This window comes from Odontomachus brunneus, unplaced genomic scaffold (assembly GCF_010583005.1).
Source record: "Odontomachus brunneus isolate Ranch 3 - 2012 unplaced genomic scaffold, Obru_v1 Obru_scaffold_019, whole genome shotgun sequence".
Lineage (NCBI taxonomy): Eukaryota > Metazoa > Arthropoda > Insecta > Hymenoptera > Formicidae > Odontomachus > Odontomachus brunneus.
In genome coordinates, this window is record NW_022639469.1 from 1,933,382 (window position 1) to 1,956,226 (window position 22,845).

A 22,845-nucleotide genomic window follows, 5' to 3' on the forward strand; every position below is an offset into this window, starting at 1 on the left:
CTCTCTCTCTCTCTCTCTCTCTCTCTCTCTCTCTCTCTCTCTTTTTCTCTGCGAGCGTCTTCTTTTCTCGTTCCTTCGTCGTTTCTTTACGGAGGTAATACCGTCGTCTTATAATAGCGGACGAGACGCAACTTCCTTCAATACGAGCGGACAGGGAAGTAATAGAATTTTATTTCCTCACGATACGATCCTCGTTACTCGTGCGCTATCGATTATTATGTTCGAAGGTTATTAGTAAGACGACGGCGAACTGCCCTCCCTCCGCAGGGCGGAATAAACTTTTGGGACCGACAACGTTCGACTAACTTCGATGCTCGGGGGAGAATCAGATGGCATTTCTTTTTCTGTCTTATTGCGCGGAGTAAACTGAAACGATATTAAAAGATTATTAAATTAAATTTCATGTTAAAAGATTTTTAAATTAAATATTAGATTATTAAATTAAATCTCACGTGACGACAAGGCATTTACTTAAGAATGTCTTGATTCTCATTTTTAGCGATTTAGTCGTTTAATCGATGGCCACTTCGTCAGAATACATTTTCTCGAAAACATTTAAGAGTTTTGTGTGGGATTCCAAATTATTTTCCAACTTGCGAACGCGTTTACGTGTCCCGAATTTACGTTACAGTATTTTTCCCGTCAATTTCTTATAATCGCTTACTCTCACAGGAAACTTGCGCAGTTCAAGAAGTACTGCTTCTCTCCTCGTGAGAATGGCAATAAATATGAAAGCAGATAGTCGGGTGATCTCGATGTTTCTTTCTAGATGAGTCTATCGTCCCCCTTATCCTATTCGCCATTCGTATTGCGCGCTATCGCCGTGGTATAACGTGTACGAAGTACCATAGAAACTTTCCCCCATTGTCTCTTCGGGAGATTTTATCGCCGACCGAGTAGATTTGATGTTGTCTCTTCTTGAGGAGTTATTTCCATCTCGCGGGGATGAGTTATCGTCCGACTCCGTTACTTAAATGGAGAAAAACAAACGGATTCAGTGGTTCTGGATTCAAGTGTGTTTTATTGCGTGAGCGAACGGGATACAAGGAGATTCACGTGGATAATTGCGCGAAGATAACCGGGATAATTTCTGGAACTGATTTTTAAAGCAGCTTCAAATGAAGAGACTCATGTACCTCAGTTCCGCTGGCGCTATATTATTCACCAGATCGATAGTTAAAAGTTTCGACTGTCCGTTTCTAGCTGATCGTTTTTTATGACCGTTGATTCATCCGGCGAGCGGGAATGTGCACAAAACAGAAGTGACATTTTGACAGACTGACGTTTTGTACATATGTATTTTTATCAGAAGATTATCCGCTCACATGTAACGCGCAATCAGCAGGAGAAGAGTAAGAATGTTAAGAAAGATAAATTAATATACAAAATTAATAATAAGATAAATTAATATATAAAATTATAATAAGTTTATACACACACAAGGAGTCTCTTCTTTTAATTTTTTCACGCGATTATTTCTTAAACGTTCGCTAGATTAATCAATAATCATGGGAAACGCGTAGCTAGAGACAGCTGTTTAGAAATTTTTAGTGAGTGTCGATTTAGTGAATAATATAGTATTCATGGATTCGAGTATACATAGGAAAATACATGTCGGATGACTCTACAGAATTGTGGCTATTTTACTATTTAAAAAATAACATAATTGCACTGATTATAGTAAACATTATATACCCCATAAACATGATGACGTCAAGTGACGTTTTAATGATGTATTAATGACGTCTTTAATAGCAATAACACGTCATTAATACGTAATTAAAATGTCATCCTGTTATTTGGGCAATCGTATTTCTATCGAAATAAATAAATCGCCGGAAATAATTGATGAAAAACAATAGATTATAAATTATACCGCGATGTCAAAATTTGTCTTGATGTTATTTTCTCAACGTATCGAATAAGACGTTGACAAACCCAAGTAAAACAGATAGTCAAAATAATGTCAATCTGATGCCATTTTAATAAAAAAATGACGTAAATTTGATCCATATTTGGGCAAAATGACGTCAGATTGATATTATTTTGAATATCTGTTCTACCTAGGAAAGTTCATATTCTGAACTCTCTTTTATCGCCGAGAACGTCCCTAAACATGGCTTGCAGCCAATCAGAAATGGTTTATAAATCACTTTCAGAGGCGCTTTTAGCGATAACAGAGATTTCACAAAGGGCCTGAGAATTTTTCATTTATCTTGCGAAGAGTACGCGCTCGCGGAAAATCTCGAATGCTGGAATTTTCGAGCAAAACGTCAGTTCTGCTTCTTACGCCGACGTGTAGGTAGCACCACATGGAGACCACCACCGGTAAAAGTTAGTCGGTAAAGTAGCACGTGGTTAGACGTGGGGCGCGGCGTCGGAAGTCTTCGCCTCGTACGGTAAAAGCCGTAAACGGATGAGAATTGGATTAAAAAACGCGAGACTGGCAGTGGTCCAGCTTCATCTCCACTGGCGTCCTCCTGGCACCGAGACCACGAACGCGGCAAAGGTAATTTATTGCAAACGCCGTATATAGATATGTGTGTCACGATTCGTTATGCGGGGGTGCACTCCTCTCGTCCTATTTTACCAAAGAAATTTCTGGTACATTGATTCACGGAGGACGCAACTCGCAATTCCCCCTCGTTACGTTATCAATGACTCGTTTGAAATATTGGCCAAAAGATTCTTCGAGTGTGCGCTGATCGTGAATAGTCAAGTTAAGAAGATTTATGTGGATGTTACGAGATATAAGGAAAGTCGAGGCTATATTACTAAAATTATCATTAATAAATAAGGTTTGACTAAAGATTGTTTAAACTATGTGACGTAGCGACTATTGCAATTATTGATGTACTTTACGAACACAGGCAGTATTTTTGCACGCAAGACGCATGAGGCTGTCGTCGCAAACCGCAGAAAGTTAAGTTTGATATAGCAAATTTTTGAAATGAAATTACAAATTCTGCAATGGAATCTTACTTCCATTGGTCAAAATCAGTGAGAAATAAGACGGAACGGTGAGGGAGTGTTTTTACTGAAAATTAAAGAACACTCACTGATTTTCGGTGTGAAAGTTTTACTTTACTGATTTATCTTAAGACAGTCATTTGATCGATAAGAACATAATAAAGATACTTTTTTTCTGAATCCTCTTTGCTTTGTCGAATGTATCACAAATTGTCACTTTGGCGCCTATCATAAAGGCTTACCATGCAACTTCGTAAATAATGGGCAATTTGTGACAATTTGATACACTTCCAACTTCATCAGAAAAAAATGTGTTTGAATCGTTTCACAAACGAGTGTAGTACATATGTCTTTAAAACGCCGACTGTGTCGCCCGCGCGACGTTGTTTTCCTCTCTCCTCTATAAAAATAGTCACTTTTCTCTACTTTACTGTTATCTGAAAACAAGAGTTTGTTTATGAGAATTGACCTCCTCCGGCAAAAAGATGTATCTATATAAACATCCATGCCTTGTCCGTGATCCCCATAGACAGGTGCATCGTAGTCGAAGGGTAACCCACGCGAGAGGGAAACGACACGTGGGGTCAACCTTGTTTTGACGCCGACGCGGCAAACACGCGCGGAATGCGCGAGCGAGCGAGCGAGTTACGTTAATGTGGGCGGCCCAAGTAACGTAACGACTGCTAGTCGTCGTTGCATTCTTTTCTCCTTTTTTAGCTGTCAGCTCTTCCGATGACGACGACGCGACATACCGTTCGTCGCATCATCATTGTGCCTTCCATCTGTACGAACTTGCGACTCTACTTTACTTTCAACGTGTCGCGTCCGACTGCACTCGCTTCGATCCATTTTTTCTAACTGTTCGATGCGCTTTCTTTCGCGAAGAAAGGCAAATTAGCTGTGAACGTGAATGAAACTGCCGGCCTCGCACTCACCGGAGTTCGCTCGTGTGTGTTCTTTTTAGCATCTTTGATTCTACCAACTGAAACTTTGTTAATTGGGAGATTTAATTTCTCTGTACACAAACTGATCTTCATCTTTTTTTTTCACGTTTTGCGTGTCGGTGTGTAGTTAGTCATAGGTTACTTCTGAGGAAGTTTCAGGTGCGTTGCAAGATAATTTATTTTTTATCTCACACATCTGGAGATTACCAAATATTTTATGTACTAAAACAAACTTAGGCGATCTTATCTGCTGGAGTTTGCTGGTGTATGCTCTTTTAGCATCTTTGATTCTCCCGACTAATTGTTAATTGAGAGATTTAATTTTTCTCTATATAAACTGAGATCCTCATATTTCTGTCACATGTTTTTTTTCTTCACGTTTCAGCATGTCAGCATGTAATTAGTCATAGTTTATTTCTGAGGAAGTTTCAGGTGCGCTGCAAGACGATTTTAATTTTATCTCATGTATCGAGATTACAAAATATTGAATATAGTAACGCAGATAAACTCAGGCGATCTTATCTGCTGGAATTTGCTTGTGTGTCCCTTTTAGTATTTTTTATTCTTCTGACTGATTGTTAATTGGGAGATTTAATTTATCGTTGCACGCAAATTGAAGTCTTTATATTTCTCACATATTTTTTTTCCTTTTTTTTACGTTTTCGCGTGTTGGCGTATAAGTTAGTCATAGTTTATTTCTAAGGAAGTTTCAGGTGCGTTGCAAGACGATTTTAACTTCATACGCGTCGAGATTGTAAAAAATATTCGTTGTTACACTTTACGTAAAAATTACACAAATTACCATTATCATTAGCGACGACGACGGTTTATACTCGCGATACACAGAGGTAATCATGGATGAAACTTCGAAGGTTTTCTATTCGAAGGTTTCCCGCGAAATAAAGAGGATATGCACAGCCACTTCCTCAAGATAAATTGCGGATGATAAGGCGCCAGTTTGTCTGTCGCTTATTTGCGTAATAATGTTCTAACTTGGAAACGTAACGCGCAATTATTGTCGGACATTCTCTAACGCGTTAATTACTCGGATTTTCGAGTACATTTAAAAATTCGATCGACAACACATTATATTTATATGTTAACGATTTTTATGTTAAAAATTTATATGTTAACGATTTATATGTTAAAAATTTTATATTTTTAACGTACAAAACAGAGATAGAGAGATTAGTTTATCAAGTAATAAATTAGATAAAATTAGAATGCGAAAAATTAACGCGTTGAAGTGTGTCACTTCCAGGCGTGAACGTCTACCGACAATTGTGGTTGCATTGATAAGAATTCTACCGACCACAACGATCGCAGTACCGAATTTAACATTCGTCGAATTATTTAAAGCGCAGACATTTTTTTCTCCCCCTTTCTTGTCGTCGCCGCCGTCATATTGCACTCTCTTAAAGTAAATCACTAAAAATAATTCTGCCTAAATCGATATAAAAAGAATTTCTCATCTTTCTTATATCTCACTAATTTTGTCCAGTGGAAGATGAGATTTTACAGCGAAATCTGTAATACATACATTCGTTGTACATTGTGATAGATTTAACACGAAAAAAAGTTTGATTGAATTAACTAAATGTCTGTGTGTGAGATATGAAACGTGGCGTTCTTCGAAGAATTTTCATCTCTCGTGGAAGATTCACGCAGGCCGAGTGTCATTGCTCTCTAAAGGAAAACAGTGGGTGATCTAATTAGAATTATAGTTATTTCTTCGGCCTCAACTATATTTTTTGCAGTAAAATAGTAATAGTAACATGCATATAACATCACCAGCATCAGAATCATCGTCAGCGGTAAAATTTAATAAGAAAATATGATTTGAAACGAATCAGAAATTCCGGCTGAAGTTACCAGAATTTTGTTCAAGTTAACAAGATTTTTGGTTAACCTGAATAGTTGCAAATAAAACTTGTTTAATGCGATTCAACTGGAAAACTCAGATCTAACTTTAAGTACATCTGAGTGCCTCACATGAAACAGACATCAATTAACGACTATTAATACGGACCTTAGAGTTAGACGTGAGTTCCTCAGTTAAATCGTTTTTTTTTCAGTTAAATTAAATTAAAAATATCATATCACGAATATATATTGTATGATTTAAGTAAAAATCTCTGATATAACTTGCAATTTATATCTCACGTGAGATGAAATTTTAAGCAAGGGCTCTGAATATGGCTTTAAAATTTTTCCGTTCGACCGATATCTGATAACTGAACTATCAATTATAAATATAGCATTATACAGTGAAGAAAATAGACTGATTGTACTTCACTGAGAAAAGAAAGTTTGGTGTGTATGTAACTATAATCACATAGAGAAACAATTATTTTAAATAATGATCTACACTGTTAAATATTGGAAGGTCAAATTTAAACCAATTTCTTGAGTTAAATAATATTTAGTTATTTTTAACTATCATGTGTGTCAAAATTTATTATTTTAACACAAAACATGTGTTTAAAAAAACAACCACATCTAATCAACCCATTTGAAACAATATTAAGTCATTTTTTACTAAAACAAAGGTTACATTAACGTGCACATAATAAAAAATAAACTAAATTTTAGTCCAATTAATATATTTCTTAAGTTAAATTATTTAACTCCATTACATTAGTTAAATTAACGACATATTTAATAGGAGCAGTGGCGACTTATAGGAATGGTTAAAAATAACTCAAATTGAGTATAATTTGACACTACGGATTTAACAGTGTAGAAAATCATATTTTTTTATTAAATTCTACCGCTGACGATAATTCTGATGCTAGTGCTGGTGACGTTATATGCATGTTGCTATTACCACTTTACTGCAAAAAATACGGTTGAGACCGAAAAAATAACTATAATGTAGTTAGATCAACCACTGTTTTCCCTTTAGAGAGCAATGACACTCGGCCGCGGGGTCTGCGTGAATCTTCTACGAGAGATTAAAATTCTCCGATGAACGCGCGCAGCATGGCGCGTACCGTATTAAGATCGCTTGTGTTTGCCCTTCCAGCAATCAAAATAAAAGGCTGAATATTATCGCGGCGTAGACTAGCGCGCGCGATAAGACGCGAGCGCTGTGTGTAGTAACCGCGTACGTATTGCGCGATTACGTAGCACGTACTACGAAAGCCCACGGCTGTGGAAGGAGACTGGCATGACCAAATTTGGTGCGGTCTCTCGTTCTCGCTCTCCGCGGACGCCGGCCCGTCGGAAATTTCGTGTGTTTTCGACCCTTCGCACGCGCCGAGCGCATCCACGGATAGAGCGCAGCCACTGGACCGATCGTGTCTAATGCGACCCGACGTTTTTATCCGCGAATGCACCGGTCATATTAATAACGGATGAAACGTAGCGCTCCTGCGCGATCGATGTTTCATTTATTAACGGAGAAAGAGAGCAAGGCGGCGAGAGGAAGAGGAGAGAGAAGGGAGGATGAAAATTTATATTTTACACGCTAATAGAGCGATATTTTGCGAGAAAAAACTCGCGGAATTCACTGCGGGCAAGGCTACGAGCCACTCCGTCCACACCGTAAGGCGGCAGTGGCGTAATCGTTATTTTTATGGTGGAAAGATGACGGGAGCGATTGTTAAACGCCATACGGGCTGGCGCATTCATCCGAACGTCTTATATTTAGAACAGTCCCGCTTTCCGTGATTATGGATTTTAGAGACGGTATTTTTAGAGGGACGCGCGTTTGTTTAGATCAGTTATTTGTGCATCGGCGCAGGAGCGTGCTTGCTGCAATCGACGCCACTTGCCAGGACGTCGCCAGGGCGTTGTGTGTAACATCTATGAGACGAGTAAAGTTGATAATTATAGGCTTATGGCTTATGACTTATGGCTTATGACTACACTGAGAGAAAAAAATAATTGGAATAACTATAATCTCACTATATTTTATAGTTTATTTTGGCCTCAAACATATATTTATAGTTCATCTAAACATGAAGATATAACAAAATAAATACAGATTTATAGTCACCATTTTATCACTCTATGTGTAATATAGTAAAGCACACTTTGGGAATATAATTATATGTACCTATATTTGCCAAATATTCCAATTGTATTGACTATATAAAATAGTTAATTTCTCTTACCATTCAATATTTGCTACTTTACTATACTTTTTATTTCAAATAATTATAATTCTTGGTAAAAGTTTTACATGGGTCAATTATACTATGCTTATATTACTATGTAAATATTACAAACATTATGGTGACTATTATAAAAATAATATTCCTAACTATAATATTTTCACTGTGCTATTATAGTTCCAAATATCATACATTTTTCTCTCAGTATAGTGACTTATTGTAGAAGACCTATTAGAAACAGGTGAGATGCACGGAGAAAAATTTTCTAGTAAGAATTACTGAATTAGAATTTTGTCGCAGTTGGTTGTCCTTACGTCTCGTATGTACTACTCATATTTTAGGAATTGAAATGTGCTGTTAAAAAATTTGCTGCATTTCTAGCGAAATTTATCCTAGCAAGATGAATCTCACTGAGACAAAAATGATTGATTTAACTAAAATTAGAGCTACTGTTGACCCTAAACATGTTTTTTAGTTATTCTAACATGAAAATAGCAGAAATAACATGTGTATAAGGTTATTGTCACCAATATTATAGTAGAATTTAATAAAAAAGTGATTCTCTTAATAAATTCTATAATTTATAGTAATGATCTCTCTATATGTGATAATAGTTACAAATACCAAACATTTTTTTCTGACAGTGTGACAGTCACTTCCTGCACTGTTAAAAACGTAATAAAATTGAAAAAATTTTATACGCAAAGAAACTATAATGTTCTCTGCGCGTGGAATTAGAAACGGGATTAGACACATTTAACGCTGGATACAAAAGAATTGTTTCGTGAAACTTGAATGATCTGCAACAAGCGACTCCTGATCAAAAAGACTGCTTAGAAACGATTGAATGGCCTTGCAGTTTATTCAATTCCATCGTAGGTTATCGTTTTAGTCACACAGGCATCGCGTGTCATACAGTCCAGCGTGGCGTATGTAACTATTTATCAAAAGATACGATATTAGAAAAATACCAATGCATATGTTCCTTACAAATCAAATGCAAGTTCGATTTATTGGATTCTGTCGTGAGCAACTAACAACGTAATCGTACGAAATAGAATGTTTAATAAATTAGGTCGAAACGATTAAACACACACCTTTATTTAAACCAACCTTTATTTTATTAAATATTTCATTTTGCGTCCATATTAAACACATTTCTCATTTTTGAACAGATATCAATCTTTCAGATCTTAATGTATTTCGAAAATATACATAAATGTCATGGGTTACTTGAGTCTCCTTTTGTCTCCTTTTTGCGTCGACATTTTTATTCGTAGAAACGGTTAGAAGTACTCGTCGCACCGACTATTTTTTCACACCGGCCCGCTTCTTTATCTTTTTTCCGAAGAGAATTTCGGGGTAGCAATAATCGAATCGGAAGCGACATGGAACCGTAATTAATAGTCATTACTTGAAATCTCAAGCAAGATACTCAGAAATATGAAAAGAGTAACATGATCGTGTCAGTGTTTATCTGACATGACGGTTTGACAATCGTCTCTACATTATCCATACACTGAAAAAAAAATATTTTAACACTTATTCATGGGATATAAAGTTTATCCGTGAAATATAAAATTTATTTCTATAGCATAAAATTTATTTCTGCAAAAAATAAATGTTTATCCTAAAAATTAATTTCCTAATATTCTTTTCCTCACTACATTCTCAGAGTTCGTCATCCACTTTAGCAACCTTTTAAAGAGTTTCAAATTTAATTGTGACAGTACTGCAATGTATTCTTTGAAATTTTTCTGAACAGAGCAAACGCACGGAGTGTACAAAACTTTTATATCGAGCTAACTGACAGCTGTATCCTTATAGAAATATCATACTAAGAATCATTGATAATTACTTATTTTCAGTATTAAAGGATAGACTAAGGGTAGATGTCAATTTTGAAACTTTTTATCTTTTTAGTGACGTATTGAGCAACACTGCAATTTATTTTGGCACACACATTCATTGTGCAAAAGCAGTGCCTCCGTTTTATTGGTAAAGTTTTCAAATATAGCATTCCCTTAATTAAAATTGACGAGCGAAGGGCGCATTGCGGCACAATGAGGCAAGATACTTGAAAATTTGCTCTATTTCATAAAGTTTGTTTCTGTGAAATAAAGTTCATTTCTACGCGAATGAACTTCATCTGCCACGGAGAAATGTTGACGTAACTTTTCCTCGGGCCATCAGGTTCCCACGCACGGGCCGGCCCTGTCGTGGCTGCTGTGTCGTCGTCGTCGTCGTCGTCGTCGTCGTCGCCGCCGCCGCCGCTGTCGTCGCCGCCGTTGGACGACGGGAACGGTGGAATCAGGCGGAACCGGGAACGGCGGAGTCGCAGGAGTGTTGTCGGACGTAGTGCCAGTGTTGCCCCGAAGTGATAAATTGATTTCGTGCGACGGGAGAACAGCTCCGCGCGCATCTATGGATATTCCTTGCGGTGAGTAGGACGCGCGCCCGGCGCTGAATTCGCCGGCCTGCGATTAAAACGCGCGGCCGTCTATATTGATTTTTCCGCTGATTCTCTCCGGACGGATGGGCGTGCTGTGGCATGGTTCCGACTCTCGCTCTCCTTCGCTTCGACGGCCGCACGATTCCCTGTTTTTCATCCCTTGGCGTTTCCTTCATCGCCGTTCTTCCCGTGTCGTTCTTCCTCGTGGCGCTCCTCCGTGCGTCGTCGCGCGTCGTCCCGTGACGTTCTCCAAGCCGTCGATCGGATTCGCGAGCGCAGCTAACCTCAAAAACCCGTGCGCGGGGGTTGGGCTATCCAACGGGTGTCTCCAGAAATAGAGATGATTCACAACAGAAAGACGATTGACAGGTCACGACGCGGTTTAACAATTCGCGGCGATGACGGCGATTCGCGTGCATGTACGCGCAATCCGTATGCGTGCTTGCGTGCGTGCGTGCTGCGTGCGTGCGTGCGTGCATGCGTGCGCATGTGTGTACGTATGCGTCTGTGTGGGATGTACTTGCGTGTGCGGAGAGCACACACGGGGCCGCCTTCTTATTGATATCCGCTCCGGCGGTTTTCGTTTGGTTAAATGCGCGACGTGCCAAAACAATAGGCCCCTGGAAAATCAATAGGCAGGCTGTGCGAGAGGTTAAATAGGGAAACTCTCGACGTCGTCCCGCCGACGTCCTGCTGCTACTGCTGTTGCTGTTGCTGAACGCGTAGCTGACGACGCGCGATATCAGATCTTTTCCCGTCGAGATTGTTTTCCTACTCAGCTACCTGCCTACGCGCAATACGTGACATTAAGATCGCCGCTTCTGAATCTCGATTCTGTTGGTTTTTCGAATTCCTTCACGGATGGCCGATTTCGTCGAATCTCTGTTTGTTTTGTCTGTTCTCTCTCTCTCTCTCTCTCTCTCTCTATCTACCCTCCCTTCTCTCCCCTTCCCCCTCTCTCTCTTTCACTCACTCACTCGAAACAGATAAGCCACCTTCGACCATTAACACTGCCACAACGTTCCGTATTTCTGAGACGGAAATTTTATTACTGTCCGGATGGTTTCGGAGCATATCTTTGAACTGTTCGATATCTATGTCAAATGTTCAGTGATCAATATAGCATCTATTTTCGACACTTTGGAAAGCCCTATTTGACGTGGTCGGCGCGAATTCTCGGAGTTTGTAATAGATTGGCCAAATCAGTAGTCGTCATATTCCCGAAGGCGAGGACTCGTTTGATTAATTCGGCAATTATCGGTGAGTCATCTTGTGGACGTGAATTTCTAGCGGAATGTCTCGGTAGAACTGTTTTCCACAAATGTCGAAGCGTGTGTAATCGTAACTATGACATTCGTTCTTCGCTGTAATTTCGCTTGGAATCGGCATTTTTATCGCGATAGACGATGAATCAAGTAATTACACATTCGCATGGGGCTCTGTTTCGCGGTACGGTATAATTGGGAGCGAGGCTAATCAGAATCATAGCAGTCGCAAAGCCCGATTCGCGTCTCGTGCGCGACGTTCAAGCACACCCAATTATCCAAATATCATTCCGATATTGGTCGATATCGCACGTCGTTTTTGCTTTCTTAAAATGACGCTGGAAATAAGAATATCGAAATTATGACCGCGCGCAGATCGCTAATAAATCCGCGCGATCGCGATAGAGAGTTATTCCGAGCAGCGTTCGCCTAAGAATACACACGGAAACGGCAGATAGGAAGAGAGATAACGCTAAAACATTAGAGGGATTTACATTTACAGTCGACGAATGAAAAGTGCTCAAGTCTCTATTAATTTCGCACAGCGAGAGAGAAGAGAAAAGAGAAACATTTGAGATTTAAGAGAATAAAGATAAATTTCACAGAAGAATTGATCAATTTGATAAAAATAAATGCCATCCCCTCGCGTTCGCTCTTGTCACTGGAAGCCAATGCGCTCGAGGAATATAATCACGCGCGACACGCCGCATATAGATTAGGATGCGCAATTATTAAACACGTGTACCGTTGTACAGCACGCAGTCCCCCCGCGTTTATTAACGAGACATACGACGAGTAGCCACGTGTCGTTCGCCTAGAAATAGACGTATGAAACTACATGATCCATCGAAATAGGCTAACGCACGAACGCAAGTTTTCCCATCAGCTCGTGTGGAACAGTATCAAAACTTCTCGTTATATAAATTGTATGCAAATTGTCCTTTGTAATTTTTTTGTTTCCTCAAATCGAAGTTACCGATGAAGTATCCAGATTGAACCTGGAGAAATTCTCTCTTGGTGCTCTCTTAAAGTGAATCAGGAAAAATGTTTCTGATTGAATCAGCAGGACTATTTCACCCCGATGATCTCCGAACATTCACTGATTCTCAGTAACATAATAACTGATTCACTGATTCTCAATAACACTCTCACTTGATTAATCTATCTTACATCTTACTTGACGTTGATCAGTGACAGTGAGATTTTCACTGTCAAATCTTGCTTCACAATATGCAATACAGAAATCCAACTTTCTGCATTTGTGACGATAGAATTAACAGCTTCCATGCGCCTTGCATGCAACAACACTGTTTGTGTGTTCGTAAAGTACATCAATAATAGGAACAGTCGTTACTATTGACTGAACCATTCAGCAAGATTTTGCTGATTACAATGTGGCTGTACTTAATTGAATACACTTCTACACTGCAATAAGATACTTGAAAATTTATATATACATATATACATATATATATATATATATATATATATATATATATATATATATATACATACACATATATATTCACAGAAATACATTATATCCTATAAATAAATTTTCAAGTATTTTTTTCTCAGTGTAACTGAATAATCAGTTATAGATATAAGTATTTTAGTGAAGAATATAACGTAGAAAAGTAAAATTGAAAATGTGGAATATAAAGTTTATTTTCATAGAAATATAAACTTTATTAAACTTTATATTCCACAAATAAAATTTCAAATATTTTTCTTAGTGCAACGATTGTACTTTAGAGAGCGCGCAAATTCTATTTACTTGAATGTTTCATGAACTGTTAAAATTATGATATCATTATCTTATCCACATACAAAACGAGGAAATTTTATCTCACTTCAGTCTTAATTATATTCTAGCAGCACGGCGTGCGCGAAAAGTTTCGTTTTCGAATCATTCATAAGCCAAAATGTCTCGACCTCGACCTTTCGATTTTGACCGGCGGAAATCCGACTTCGAAACGTTCGAAAAACCCGCATGGAAAAAGACTAATAAAAGGCTTCGTGGTTGCAGAGTGGCGTTTGGCGTCTACGTGCGTCACGTCCTCTCTTATCTCGTTAAAAGGAGAACGCTAATTTCCATCGGTTTGCCGAAAACATCAGTCAAACGGAGATAAGAAAGAAAAGAAGAAGGAGAATACGTCGTGTGAGTGTTCTTCCTGTGTCCTTCCCCGGGCGCGATACTCGAATTACGCGTTGCCGTTTACGAACAAAGCTCGGTAAAAACGGAAAGCGTAAGTTCCGGTATACGAGCGGTGTATAAATAGCGGAGAGCGCGTACGTCCGGTGCGTGTCGTACGCGAACCGTCGCGTCGGACGACTCAAAATTAGTAGCACGGCCTCCGCACGTACGGGACGTGTGAGTGCGTGTGAGTGTAAACGCACGCGACACCCATCCACACGTGGTCACGGCTCTTACGTGCGTGTGCACGTGCATGTTTCTCCTCGAGGATCGTAATGGACCGCGAAGAAGTCGACCGACTTAGCACACGCTCACGACGATGACGCATAATCGCGCGAACTCGTGGCGTCATCGGCGCGAGATTATGCATGTGCACTATGCGGATGCTGTGCTCCGGAGCGCGCGCTGATAACGGCGAACCTGAAGGCCGCACACGACTGTACTGAGGGTGTTACGTCAGCATACAGGTCGATGTGAGGGGCGAAGTGATTTGCGGCACTTTTTCACATTTCCTTGAACGGTGAAGAAATCAGTGCAATCTGTTTTGCAAACGAATAAATCGTCTCCGAGGCGAGTCTGCGTGCGAGGGCGCACACGCGAGACAAGTAAGCAATCTGTACTGACCAAATGTGCAACACACTATACATACACAAATAAACGTATCCAAGCACACGCAAACGTACATTGAGGAAAAAGCATTTGTGACTATAATCACATAGTAATGGAATTATAGTCAGGATAACCATTTAACAGTATAACAGGATAACAGGATAACAGGATAACCATTTTTAGAGTAAGTGTGTTGTAATATTGGTGAGAGATAATAATTTATCTGTATATTACTACTACTGCTCTTTTGTTAGAATAATAATAAGATATAATTGACGCCAAAATGATTATAATTTTAGTGAAATTAATCATTTTTTTCCTCTCAGTGCATGTACGTGTATATTTCGAATATGTCAGCTTTTGTAAGTTAGAAATGGCGACGTCAAATTCTTACTCGAGTAAATAAAATTATTGATTTCATTCGATACTCTATAAATATTTTGATACCCAATAAGATTTTATTTGGGTATATCAAATAAAATCAAAGATTTCACATCATTAGTTAGAAAAATATATCTAATTAATAAAACCTGGCATATTCCATGCGAAGAACTTTATTTGATAGCAATTATTTACTTGATATTTTTATTTGGTAATCTTTTTATCTGCGAATCAGTTGCGAAATTTGAGGTTTCTTTTTCATCGCAATTTAAATGACAGAAAAAGTAAAGTATTATTGATTTCTTAATAAAAATATTACATGCAAAGTTTCTTAATTATATTTATATTTATATGCCGTGTATATCGCGTTACAATTTTGCACTTAAACTTCCGCCGAGTGGGAGCCCTTCCGGTCCTCGCTCGAATCCAGATGTAGCACGGATTGACGGAAGACAAAGCTACGGCAGGCATTGACTGCCTGAATGGAGGTTCTATACAGAAAAGTATCTGCCATTTGTCCCGCGTTAGGGTTACACTTCTTCAACACGTACGCGCTGTTTGCGGCATAGAGAACGTTAATGAATTCTTACGCGGAGAGAATATTAATTTCTTTTTTTTTCATGTAAATTCTTTTCAATTTTACTATATTTCTAGTGGAACAAAAATAGACTGTCAGCAAGGTCTATCTTGCTAAAGAACGTAGTATATTTTGTCAGAAACATAGGATATTTTTTAATAACAGTGTAATAGCAGATTTAAATTCCTAAAATATAAATAGTATTATTTAATAAACAGTACATATATCAAATGAAAAGATAATCAATTACAGCAAAGTGTCGATCTATTCCTATAAAATTCAATAGTAATTTTTACTGTAGAATATGTTAGCTGCATCGGATAGAAACGTTCGCATACGTATAACGTTGTCATCGTGGTTATTAATTTCACTTACAAATAACGTTATTAATCTATTAACCTTTGCTATTTACAAATGATGTTTATCAGAGTTCTTCCTCTAAAAAATCTCAAAAACGTAGCAACGTTATCGCTAAACCGATTTTTTTACTTGCTCGGAATATGACCATGACGCAAATGGAACTTGCGCGTCTAGCTGGGGGAATCTTTGAAAGAACAAGTCGCAAATAGACGGCGAGCGAGTCATCCGGGAAACCGCGGTGTAATTCGAGTCAAACACCTTACCGCTAATGTTACGAAGCTCCGAGAGACAAATAGCTCGAGATTCACGGAACGACTTTGTAGCTGTAAACCGCTTATCCGCCGATCCGCAGCAGCGCCGGTGCCAATTCAGCTTTTAAATCGCGACGCTCGAATTTCTCGCTGCCCCGCGCGCGATCGTAAATTCGCGCTCGGCTCTGCTCGCTATCGGTTATTGCTGCACCTGTCCTTCGACACTCTTCTTACTTCTCTCTCTCTGTCTCTCTTGCTCTTTCACTCTCTTGCTCTCTCTTTTGCTCTATCGCTTTTTTACTCTCTCACTCTTTCGCTCTCTCGTTTTTCGCTCTTTCGCTCTCACTTTCTCTCTCTCTCTCTCTCTCTCTCTCTCTCTCTCTCTCTCTCTCTCTCTCTCTCTCTCTCTCTCTCTCTCTCTCTCTCTCTCTCTCTCTCTCTCTCTCTCTCTCTCTCTCTCTCTCTCTCTCTCTCTCTCTCTCTCTCTCTCTCTCTCTCTCTCTCTCTCTCTCTCTCTCTCTCTCTCTCTCTCTCTCTCTCTCTCTCTCTCTCTCTCTCTCTCTCTCTCTCTCTCTCTCTCTCTCTCTCTCTCTCTCTCTCTCTCTCTCTCTCTCTCTCTCTCTCTCTCTCTCTCTCTCTCTCTCTCTCTCTCTCTCTCTCTCTCTCTCTCTCTCTCTCTCTCTCTCTCTCTCTCTCTCTCTCTCTCTCTCTCTCTCTCTCTCTCTCTCTCTCTCTCTCTCTCTCTCTCTCTCTCTCTCTCTCTCTCTCTCTCTCTCTCTCTCTCTCTCTCTCTCTCTCTCTCTCTCTCTCTCTCTCTCTCTCTCTCTCTCTCTCTCTCTCTCTCTCTCTCTCTCTCTCTCTCTCTCTCTCTCTCTCTCTCTCTCTCTCTCTCTCTCTCTCTCTCTCTCTCTCTCTCTCTCTCTCTCTCTCTCTCTCTCTCTCTCTCTCTCTCTCTCTCTCTCTCTCTCTCTCTCTCTCTCTCTCTCTCTCTCTCTCTCTCTCTCTCTCTCTCTCTCTCTCTCTCTCTCTCTCTCTCTCTCTCTCTCTCTCTCTCTCTCTCTCTCTCTCTCTCTCTCTCTCTCTCTCTCTCTCTCTCTCTCTCTCTCTCTCTCTCTCTCTCTCTCTCTCTCTCTCTCTCTCTCTCTCTCTCTCTCTCTCTCTCTCTCTCTCTCTCTCTCTCTCTCTCTCTCTCTCTCTCTCTCTCTCTCTCTCTCTCTCTCTCTCTCTCTCTCTCTCTCTCTCTCTCTCTCTCTCTCTCTCTCTCTCTCTCTCTCTCTCTCTCTCTCTCTCTCTCTCTCTCTCTCTCTCTCTCTTTCTTTTGGTCTTTCACTCTTTTGCTCTCTCTTTTGCTCTCTCACTTTGTCGCTCTTTCGCTCTTTTACTCTCTCGCTCTTTTGCTCTTTCACTCTCTTGCTCTCTCTTTTGCTCTATCGCTTTTTTACTCTCTCACTCTTTCGCTCTCTTGTTTTTTCGCTCTCTCACTCTTTTGCTCTTTCGCTTTTTCGCTTTCTCATTCTTTCGCTCTCTCACTTTGTCGCTCTTTCGCTCTCACTTTCTCTCTCTTTCTCTCTCTCTCTCTCTTTTTCTCGCAACTGTGTCGTTCATTCAACGACGAGTCCCAGTCCAGGGCCGTCCGTCCATCCGCGTCCATCCGTCACATTTAATCCAAGAGCGCCCTTGTTTGCGCGGTTTCGGGTTACGGTACGTCTAATGGATTATCCTTACATTCGCTCCGAGACACCTTCCATCCATCGTGTCATCAGCTCGGACGAACGCGCGCGCGCACGCGCTGAGCATAAAAATAACAGTGATTCCGATATTTACCGAACTTATTAGGAGATTTTACCGAGGTCGACCGAGGGGTAAAACGTATCTGCCCTTTTACGCGCGCGTCCTCCATGCTCGCTGGCAGATGATATTACGGGGCCGTCGTTGCGGGAACAACTCGATACTTGGAGTATCGAGTGTGCTCCGGCACGATCACCCGCACGATACGTTTCCCCGCGACAGACATCGACTCCAAATATGTGTTCGGATTTTGCACTTGCCTGTTATTGCGAGACCTGACGCAATTGCTGAGAAAAGAGTGGTTGATTTTGCTTGAAGTTATAGTTCTAACCATGTTTTTTTCCTAATCATATTTTTTTAGTATATTTGGTATATTTCAACACGAATGATAGTATGCATATGAGATTATCATCATTGATATCATAGTAGAATTTAGTAAAAAGAGAGAATTGCTTTACATGATCATAGTTTGTAATAATTATCTCTCTCTGTAAGTTACAAATATATCAAACATTTTTCTCTCAGCGTGCTTTCCATCACTTGAAATACAACGGACTTGATTCTTCTCTCGTTTATTTGTTTATTCACTTCTCATTCCTCGACGCAAGCGCTCGTCAATCGTCGAAGTGAATCTTCGAACGGAGATCCGTCGCGTTCGTTTCTAAACTCGGTGCATAATTCACGTGGAATTCCACGAATCCCGCGGCTGGGAGGATTACTTGCGAGAATAAAAAAATAATTCCGGTCGATGATAAATCCTCGCGCGAAACACTGTGTTGCATTGTAATTCAGATCGCTTTTCCTTCTTTCCCTTTTTTTCTTCCGTTGCGATAACCTCGTCGTGAACGCGCCAAGTCATTACGGCAAACGAGGATCTCCTCACGAATCGATGCACGAGGCGGGACAGGACGATTCATTGAATTTATGGCCGTTATGATCCTCGCATAACCTACGTGTGCAACAACCCCATTACAGGATTATACGTTACGATTGGCGCGGCGCGCTTTATTAGTTGTCTCTTGTGCCATTTTTACGACGATCGAGATATTTTATTACGCATTGTCCGCGACGGCGTATCGCGCAGAATACATTTGTTAGATAACGAGCGGAAGTCTGAAGGACACTTATTCTCTACTTATACTCGTATACTCCCGACTACACGCTCCGCTCGAATTTTTCTTTCTCGTTCGTTCGTTCGTTCGAAAACTATTCAATCGCGCATACTCGCGCCAATTTGTGTCCTTAGTCCACGATCCACTGGTTTTGCACGTTGATGCAGAATTGATAGAGAGCGCGTTGCGTCGCGCGTCCTGTTACACGTTCAACGAGTCGCTTGATTAAAAAAATACATCGCTGTCGTTGTAGAGATACATGCATTTTGCGTGGACGCCTGTCTGATTGTTGCTCAGCTGTAGCCCAGTTATTGTCCAGTATTAATGTATCTTATTAATTGTGAGAGTAGGAAACGCGGTTTCCTACTGCGTAGGAATTGGAGAATAACTTGATGGAGTTTGTGTGAAGCAGTTCACTGTACAATATGTCAACTGATTTTTTCCAAGATACATCAGTGATGCTCAAGTCAAATTTCGTGATGTACACGTGTTATAATCTGTCGTGAATAAATTTAAGAAATATTTGTTTACATTATTAAAGAAGCAAAATTACGTGAGAAATGAGAGTGAACTTGTAGAAAAGGGAAATTGAAGGAAATAAAGCGTCTGACACAATATTAAGCCCTGTGATGGCAACATTTTTAGAAGGTTTCGAAATAAAAGTGAGTAAAAGTAAATGGGATAATGGAAATTTTATTATTAAGATTTTTTAGTTGGAAAATATATACGAAAAATGGAGTATTATTAAAGTAAAATCATTTTATGAGCAGTTGACTCAGTTACTGATTAATTGAATGGCTTTTTGTCTATCTGTCTTGTTTTCGTTGAGTAAATGGGTTCAGATTTTGCGCGTTTTTCATGTGCAGTAACTGCGGGAAAAGCGCAGTCATATCTTGATTCGAATCCCAAGTAGTTTTACTCTTCAATTACCGGACCAAAGTTAACATGGCTGTCCAGTAACTGCTCGAAAACTACATTAATTTTCTACCGGAGTAATTACGTGAATAAATGCCTACGTCGGGGGGTGCCCGTATTAATCAGGGAAACGACCAGGTGAGAACATTCTGTCAATGATGACGTCGACTTCCGGCTGCATTTATTACACGTTTGTTACGTCATTCCAGCGATATCGCGTTTTCGCTGGAAAAATCGACCGACTTTGAATTTCATCGTCGCGAAATAATTTGCGGTGGCGGCGGGAAGACGGGTAGGCGGAAGGAGGAGGAGGAGGAGGGGTTAACGGTGGACTAACACGACGAGATATGCGTAACTAAGAAAGTACATTTGCGCGTAGAGCAAGAAGTTCCCGGGCGACGGGATTAAGAGCGGTACAATAAATTCGTAACAAGCCACAACTCAATTTCTCTGCTCCGTCCTTATTGTCTCGCGCTCTTTCTCTTTCCTTCTCGTCGTAATACGAGGTGGCAATTCCATGGCCGTTGTCATATTTTCATAATGCGTATCATAATTTAAGAGACGACGATTGCGTGCGAGTCGCACCTACTTGTTTGCATATCGCGCAAGGCGCGCGATAATTGACACGATTGTTAATTTTTCGACCCGATCACGCACGCGCGCGTCTGTAGGAATTCCGAGAGCAAACAAACACGAAGAGGAACACGACTCGGTAGTTAAAGAAGGGTCTGAAAACGACTCAATAGATCAATACAGACTGATGACATCAACGTTACAGCAAACATACGTGTTTTTAAGAATACGTGGAAACATTTTGATTCACATCTCATTCGAATTACAAAATTTATTTATTTATTAACGGGTAGAAAATCTCTCGTCTCTTTTTAGCGAAGAAAAAAAAGACACGGGATGTACAAACTTAGATTAAAATTTGACTTAAGATTTGACCTCGTTAGTGGTGATTTGAAATGACTGCGCGAATCTTTCCGGAGATTTCTTACTTCTTTAAATAAGCATACTTAAAATATTTCTTTTCTCTTTATTGCTGTCTTCTCTGAAGAATTTTGAAAGGCAAAATACAAAATATATCTAATTTGTACTTGCTATGAGAATTTAAAAAAATACAACATTTAAATTTTTTAACTCATTTAAAGTTGAATAAGTTAAAAGGAATTTAATATTTTACCAGAGAGAAAGGAAATTTTTTCGGGCATACTTGAAAAGAGATTCTTAAAGACTTAAAAATACTTAAACATAAGTTTAAGCCTTAAGTCCATAGATTTCTATATTTTGAATTTCCGAGGTCAAGAGGTCGCTATCGACTTGTTAATTGACCTATTAAGCCGCTTTCCATTCTCAATTTCGGAGCGGCCGAGTACAGGAGAAAGGAAGAGAGAGGGAGAGACGAGGGCTATGCGGCGCGTAAAGAAATTTCGACGGAGAGGTAGGAAGAGGAGGAGGGGGAGGGGGTGATAGAGGGTTCGTTAATTAACAGTCATCGCATGGCATCGATCCCAGGCCTCTTTCTCTCTCTCTCTCTGTCTCTCTCTCATCCCCTCCTTCCCACTCTACATTTGCCCGTGCAGATATAATCACACAGCAACGCCGCCTAATCCCGGTATGTGGCCGCAATCGAGCGGCATTATCGTCGCTACGATTCCGCTGTTGCAAAATTATAGGGTCGACGGCGTGTGACTGTTGGCACTGTCGCGACTATTGACAGGTCATTGACTGCTTTACAGTTTCGCACAGTTATAAAAATTTGTCCCCTCTCTTTCTTTCTCTCTCACACACACACACACACACACATACACACACACACACTTTCGCTCTTAGTCTCTCACTCTCACTCCTTCTGACGCGCTGTGTTTCCACAAAAGAGATATCATTTTTTCTCAGCGCCGGTAGCGAACTTTTCAACCAGCGCAAAAGTTACGGATCTCTTTTTTCTCTATCTCTCTTTTTCTCCCTCTCCTTCTCTTCCTCTTTCCCTGAACGAGCTCTCATCATCGCTACGGATTTTTTAATTAAGGAGGTAACGGCTGAGAGCGTGTCCTTCGGGACGTTCAAGACGTCAACGACAGTCCGTTCTCCCAGTCCCACGCGCGTCGCGATAAATTCCATCGGAATACGGCCCAAACGGGGGCGATTCGGGCCTACTTGACACATGCCACACCCTCGGAACCGAGTCGGAGACGAGTGACCTCGCCTTTCCACGCCGAAGTCGAGAACGGATTCCAGTTCCGCTTCTAGTGCGCGCACCTAACATCGTCCGCACGTCCCCCGTCGTGCTGGCCACCCTCGTCTTGGTCTGCATAGAATGTCCGTATACGCATGGCGGTTTAGGACAGCGGTGACGGAAGGGGTAGCATGTACGCGTGTGTGAAATAGAATCTCGAACTCTCATTGCGCGTACGTGTATTACGTGTAGAGACATCGTCGGCGGAAGAATGAAAGAAAGGGACTGAGAGAAACAGAGAGAGAGAGAGAGAGAGAGAGAGAGAGAGAGAGAGAGAGAGAAAGTGAGTGAGTGAGTGGGTGGCGGGTGGAGGATTGAGAAATCGGAACGAGAGGGATGCGGATGTGTGCGTGGGTACATGCAGTCAGCATCAGTGGAGCGTCTCGGCGTCGGAGGCGCCAAAGCGTCGCGGCGCCACCCTCGGCGCCCGCCATAACGCCGCCAGCACTCACCCCCTTTGCTGTTTCTCTCACTCCCTTTGTCCCTCTGCCTCTCCTGTTTTCCCCTTCCGCTTTGCCCGTTCGTCTCTCTATCGAGATCTCGCTCTCGTTTTCTGTCTCCCTTTCTCTCTCTCTCCGCCTTCGTCGCCGTCGCCACCGCCTCCGCTCCTTTTCTCACGTTCTCCACCGGCGCGCCCGAAATTTGCGAAAATCTTCAAGGCGCCATC

General features: G+C 40.6%; 1 protein-coding gene across 4 annotated transcripts in view; it reads left to right on the plus strand.

Annotated features, from left to right (window-relative positions):
• Positions 1-22,845, plus strand: part of LOC116841973 (talin-1) — an 89,817-nt gene that overhangs the window by 20,252 nt on the left and 46,720 nt on the right. The window contains exon 1 of one of the 4 annotated variants that reach the window (XM_032810567.1): positions 10,263-10,472. The exons of 2 other annotated variants lie outside the window; for them this stretch is intronic. The gene's annotated coding sequence lies outside the window, so the exon portion shown is untranslated. Of the gene's footprint in view, positions 1-10,262; positions 10,473-13,735; positions 14,552-22,845 lie in introns of those variants that run through there. One more of the 4 variants, XM_032810570.1, reaches the window with a different exon arrangement.